A 6,000-nucleotide genomic window follows, 5' to 3' on the forward strand; every position below is an offset into this window, starting at 1 on the left:
GAGACGCGCGTGCACGCACTTGTACACACTAACCTGTTAGTATATTGTTTTACCTGATGTACAGTCTGCAGGCTTCTGTTTGCACGAAGCGTTGACAGTGTTCATCTCAGAGTAAACTGTGGACCGTACAAACACCCAACACGTTCTCTCTTGAAGGAGTTTGTTGCTTGTTTTGTATTATTTTCCTAGCTAACACAAAAAAAACTTCGAGTTAACCTAGCTTAAATATCCGGCTAACATCATCATCTCAGCTAGCGTGTACAGTGCTAGAGCTAATATGCCTATCTGCCATAAGATAAACATTTCATGTTCGAGAAATGTTCTTATCTGTTATGTCAGGCTACATGACACTATCATTTACCTCTAAATACCTCAAAAGTCGCCATTTCAGTAACTAATGTTAGCGTTAACAGCGATGCAAAGTAAAGTGAAGCCACCAACTGGGACTTGTTTGAATGTGCCTGAGACCAAACCACTTTAAGAAAATAGTTTCTGTGCGACGCAACCATGCCGCTCTCCATCATCACTGCATGATGTCAGGCTACACCCACAGCTACCGACACAACAAATAACACCAGAAATTCAACAAACACATGTAACTGTGACTCCCAACGGTTAGCCTTAAGTGAAAGTACAGTGTATTAGCATAAATGCACTGTAGCCCAGCGTAATATCAACATTGTTCAAAACACAGTGGTCCATTCATGCTCAGCACCATCTCCCACCCTGTGCGATGCACAAACGCCAACAGAGAGAGAGAGAGAGAAAAGGCACGTTTGCATTACATTGATAAAAAATTAGGCCAACAGTTCGATGCGAATTTATCAAATGCGATTATAAATGTACCTGAAGCGTCTTTTTTCGAAGAGCTTTCTCGGTGAGAAGGTTGATACGGAAGCGTCTGTCTGCACCCCTCCCTTCTTCTCAAGCCAGCGACAGAGCGACACTCAGAGCTTTCCACCAGCAGCGGGGCGATCACTGCGAGGGCCAGCGGACAAAGATAGTGCGAGCACGAGAGGATGACGCACTCTCAGTCATTAATATAGGGGGCTGCGTTGTCGCTGTGTGAATGTAGGCGGTAACTTTGACGCATGCTGATGCCATCAGCATGGATTGTGGCCGGTGTGATAAAAAACTACAAGATGTAAAAAAGACGAAATAGCCTGAGTGAATTTTATGTGTTCATTTTTAGATATAAGGATCTCTGGACACTTTACTACTGTCAGAGTGAGAGCTCTTCACTATACGTCACTCTTCAGCAAGCTATACATGACGCCAGCCAGAGACAAGCCCACTTCTGACACATGGAGGATACTTTCTTCATTTTACAAAAATGAGGGGCATGTAGGGTAAATAGGTCGCGCTGTGACTGACACATACAGCTGCTTTTATTTTATTTTATATCATTTTATTCAAGTTAAAGCCTTCACAGTTTTTGGATGGGTTTCCTCTCTTTAACATTTGATGTTTGGCAAATATCACTGCAAAGCTCTCTGTTTCCCATTTACATTTACATTAACACTTGACCTACTTGTTTCCCAAACTAGAGAAACCTAAATAAACACTGTGAAATTACAATAACATTTAACCCACATAATCAAAAGCTACCCTTAATTTATCCTTAGCTTGGAAATTGTCGCTATAATATCACTATCCATATGCATTACCGCCTTTTCATATATTCTGTAAGTTCTCTGTAAATGCTGTTTCAGTGTTTTGATAGCATTGCAAATAATGTTAATTCAAAGTTTGTCATTTCACAAAATGTGCTTTTGTTTGATTTTTTTTCTTCTTGAGTGTTAGATAAGAAGATAAATCCTCCCTGAAGCTGAATACTGCCTGCCCCCCAGCACAGAGAATGGGGTGAACAGCTCTCCTGGCTCTGTCCAAAGGTAACAAAATCTTCCTACCAGCACCTCTTGTGCTCACTAACACAATATTGTTTATTTCATCTGTACAAAAGTACAACATGTCTTTTGTTTCATATGCCAGGCTAGTTCTTGGCTGGGCATAGTGACTTCCTGGAGTCAGGTATCCACGTGAAGTTGCAAAGAAACCAGTGGAGACTCCAGGAACTCCTTATACACTGCCTGGCCACAAACAAAAAAAGTCACCACCTGGATTTAACAAGCAAATAGGTAAGAGCCTTCCAGTGGATAATTACTGCAGTGATTAAAATGTTTCAGCTGGCAACAAGTTATTTAACCCTAACTGATGTAGTGAGTAGCTTCTCATTTCTTAAACAACCATGTCAGAAGACATATCTTGCGGTAGTGGAAAAGATGTTACTCTGTTTCAGAAGGGTCAGATTATTGGCCTGCATCAAGCAAAGAAAACAACTGAGATTGCTGAAACTACTGAAATTGGGTTAAGAACTGTCCAATGCAAAATTAAAACCTGGAAGGACAGTGATGAACCATTCTTCGAGGAAGAAATGTGGTTGGAAAAAAGTCTTGAATGATCGTGATCGGAGATCACTTAAACGTTTGGTGAAATCAAATTGTAAAAGATCAACAGTAGAACTCACGGCTATGTTTAATAGTGAAAGTAAGAACATTTTTCACTTGCACAGTGTGAAGAGAACTCAAGGGATTGGGACTAAACAGCTGTGTAGCTTTAACAAAACCACTTATCAGTGAGGCTCATCGGGAGAAAAGGCTTCAATTTGCTAGGGAACATAAAGATTGGACCCTGTTCCAGAGTGATGGGCACATCAGGGTAAGAAGAGAGGCCGATCAAGTGATTACCCATCATGCCTAGTGCCTACCGTACAAGCCTGTGTGAACCTATGTGTGTAAGGTGGTCCAACGAAATATTAGAGTGTGTGACTTTTCTTTAGGCCGGGCAGTGTACAAACCGAGAGGGTTACTTTAAAAATGTATTCCAATAGTTACTAATTACCTGTTAAAAAATGTAGTCAATAATGTAATCCAAGTATCACAATATTCAAGTAATGTAACCTGATTATTTTCCATTACTTTTAGATTAGCTCAATACAGAACACGCAAATAAAGACTAAAGATTAAGTTTAATTAATCTTTAAAAAATCTTTAAAACAAACACTGAACTGAATGTATCTGTAATCTAATTACATCTTTTTTTTCTGGAACTTTACCAGAGTACAGTTACCTTCTTTTTATGGTTAAAGGATTTCCTTGTGAGTCGGGCTAGTTGTTTCCCTGTTTCCAGTCTTTGTGCTAATGTAAGTTAAGTGGTAACTAGCGGTAGCTTTATGTTTAGGCTACTGTACAGATATGAGGGTGGTATCTAGCTAACTAGCTAACAACAAAGTACATGTCTTAAAATGTTGAGCTATTAAGAGGTGTATAGTCAAAGTAATGCCAGATCAGCCTTGAGAACACAATGTGTATTTTCTGTTACTAGTTGAATGTAAACACAAAACCCACAGATATTTCCATTGTTGTTTATTGGTCAGTATTTCTCACAGGCAATAATAATCATTGTCATAATAGTGCACTTTTCCTTTTTTGTAATTATACTACAGACATTTCTCTTCGTCGTTGTCGTCATCATCATCATCATGAATCGTTTTAGCAGTTTTCTCGACCCACCCTCCCCCACACACCTCTTCCTCTCGAGTTTTTTCTCTGACTTCACAAATTTCTCCAGAGTGAAAAAAAAAAACTTTTTCTACTGGGTGGAGTGGAGGTTTACAAGATGGGGGGGGGGAGCGATCATGGGTGTGGCGTGGCAGAGTAGGGTGGGAGTGGAGGTGAATATGGGAGCGAGACAAGAGATTATAGTCGTACAATTCTTACTGCGGAAGAAGAATGAGCAATAATGATGAGTGGAAGAGTTGTACAGTGACTACAGTGTCGATAAAAGATAGTGAATGCTACATAGATATGGATTGCATACAATGGAGACAGAGACAGGCATACAGTGTATACAAATGTATACAGCATCTGCGTTGAAGTATACAGTGTATAAAATGTATACAAGGGCAGGGGAGAAGGGGGTGATTATATAAGGGGGGACATATGTGCAGTTTGGGCAAGGATAGGCGTGGAGCAGGATTCAAGAGATACAAAGAGGATGAATGGGGGGGAGTAGAAAATGTAAAGTGGATGGGTGAATGGGATGGGGGGGTTAAAGGAGGAATGAGGGAGGGAGGGAGGGGTGAGATTACTTTCAATAGGGGAGTTTCGCGAGCGCGGGAGCCTCTCAGCCACATACGTGCCGAGGGTCCCGTTGTGTGTTTGAATAGATTTTGATGCAGAGTTTGCTCAGAGTGCAGCACAATCTGGAGCAGCCTTCCTTCCTGTCTTAACTCTTCCCATTTCTACCCTTCTTTCTTCCTAGAAATGAATGCAAGGTGAACTTGACTCTGACCATGTGTTTTTAAAAAAAAGACTATGACATAACACTCTCTTCCGTGTTTGTGAGTGTGTAACTGAAAGCCTCTCTAGCCTTTGACCTTTTACATGTTTCGCCTCTGTGCTGGATTCCACTTTGGGGGCCCACTTTGAGCAGCAGTGATGAGAAAGGAAAGCCTGATCACTTAAGAGGGGGAAACACGTTTAAATCTAATGTTAAACCAGTGAAGACTAATCATCTTTCCTGCGTATCTCCATTGAGATTGCAGTGCCACTTACGAGTCCACTGTCAAGAGGAACAGGCATATAGTTTCCCCAAAGCTTCCTAAAACTATTCTGACACAATGACAAAATCTCCCCTGCAGACAGGATATTGTGAAAAGGTTCAGTTTGCACTTGGATGCTATTCTCGTGAAAAAATTCTAGATTGCTAACCACATTTCAAGGAATTTGTAAGAGACTAAAAAAAGTACAGAAAATGGCTGATAAAAATGCAAATTAATGTTGTTTTTTTCCATTCTGGTTCAGCTGTTTGGTGTGCACAGTGTGAGAAGAGACCATAGGAAGTCAATTAGGAATGTGTAACGGCTTCAGAGTGTCGGTTTGCACGAATAAACACAAGAGTGTGTCACAGGGAATGAATATGATAAGAAAAAACACTTGTGTTCTGACGGTTAACGAATTATTCAGCACTCGGAGCCAATGTAAACATGCTGAAGTGTAACAGGTGTGTTTGCCATCTTCACCTTCTTAGTTTAACTTGTAAGCATGCTAACATCTGATAGTTAGCTCCAAACATAAAAGTGTAGCTGAGGCTAGTGGAGATGTCATTCATGCCGGTATTCTTTGTAAACCAAAGTCTTGGACAAATTTAGAATTTGTCCAAGACTTCCAAGTCAAGTGATCACCAAAGCCAGAGGGATAGTAGCACACATCATTAACGTCTGTCCAAACGAGCTACAAAGTCATTAGGATTCATGAATGTCTGTAGAATTTCACGGCAGTCCATCAAGTGGTGGTTTCAGTTTGCACCAGAGTGGTGGACCATCCAACAAACCGACATTGCCAATCCTAGAGCGACATAATAGCCTGCCTAGAAAAAGACTTCTTATTTGAAAGGCCTGTGTGTTTGTGAGTGTATGTGTGTGTTTTCAGTGTCTGTGTGCACGTGTGTGTGTCTTTAATGCACACACAGATGTCTGTCAGCTAATTATGTGAGATTCCAGCAGCTAAAAACACAATATAATGATGGGAGGTATTTTTGCAGCATCAATTTTCTTAATGGTAAAGAAAAAGGAGAGGAGTTGTTTTTCAGTTTCTGTCAGGGAAAGCTGGTTTTGCTCTGCGTCTTGAAAACATTTCCTTGTCTTCCCCCATCTCCTGCTTTTCATGAAATAAAATCACACTTAACAAATACATGGCAAATAAATAAATGAATAAATAACTGAATAAATAGATGAATAAATAAATACATTTTCAATAAACATATGGAACAAAAATATGTGAACACTTGCAATAATTTCAAAAAAGTTTTTGACATTCACATGGTTAGTGCCGCCTTCTATTTTGTTGGTGGCAAACACGTAAACATTTTTAAAAAAAGAAAACAGAAAGACCGGAGCACATTTGAAAAAAATGAACAGAAAAATAAAACAAGCAATAT

General features: G+C 40.0%; 1 protein-coding gene across 1 annotated transcript in view; it reads right to left on the minus strand.

Moving 5' to 3' along the window:
* cpt1a2b (carnitine palmitoyltransferase 1A2b) overlaps nucleotides 1-955 on the minus strand; it is a 42,172-nt gene extending 41,217 nt beyond the window's left edge. Inside the window, exon 1 of the mRNA XM_073494567.1 lies at nucleotides 847-955. The gene's annotated coding sequence lies outside the window, so the exon portion shown is untranslated. The remainder of the gene's footprint in view (nucleotides 1-846) is intronic.
* Between the last annotated feature and the right edge of the window lie 5,045 nt (nucleotides 956-6,000).

This window comes from Pagrus major, chromosome 23 (genome assembly GCF_040436345.1).
Source record: "Pagrus major chromosome 23, Pma_NU_1.0".
In the NCBI taxonomy this organism is placed as follows: domain Eukaryota; kingdom Metazoa; phylum Chordata; class Actinopteri; order Spariformes; family Sparidae; genus Pagrus; species Pagrus major.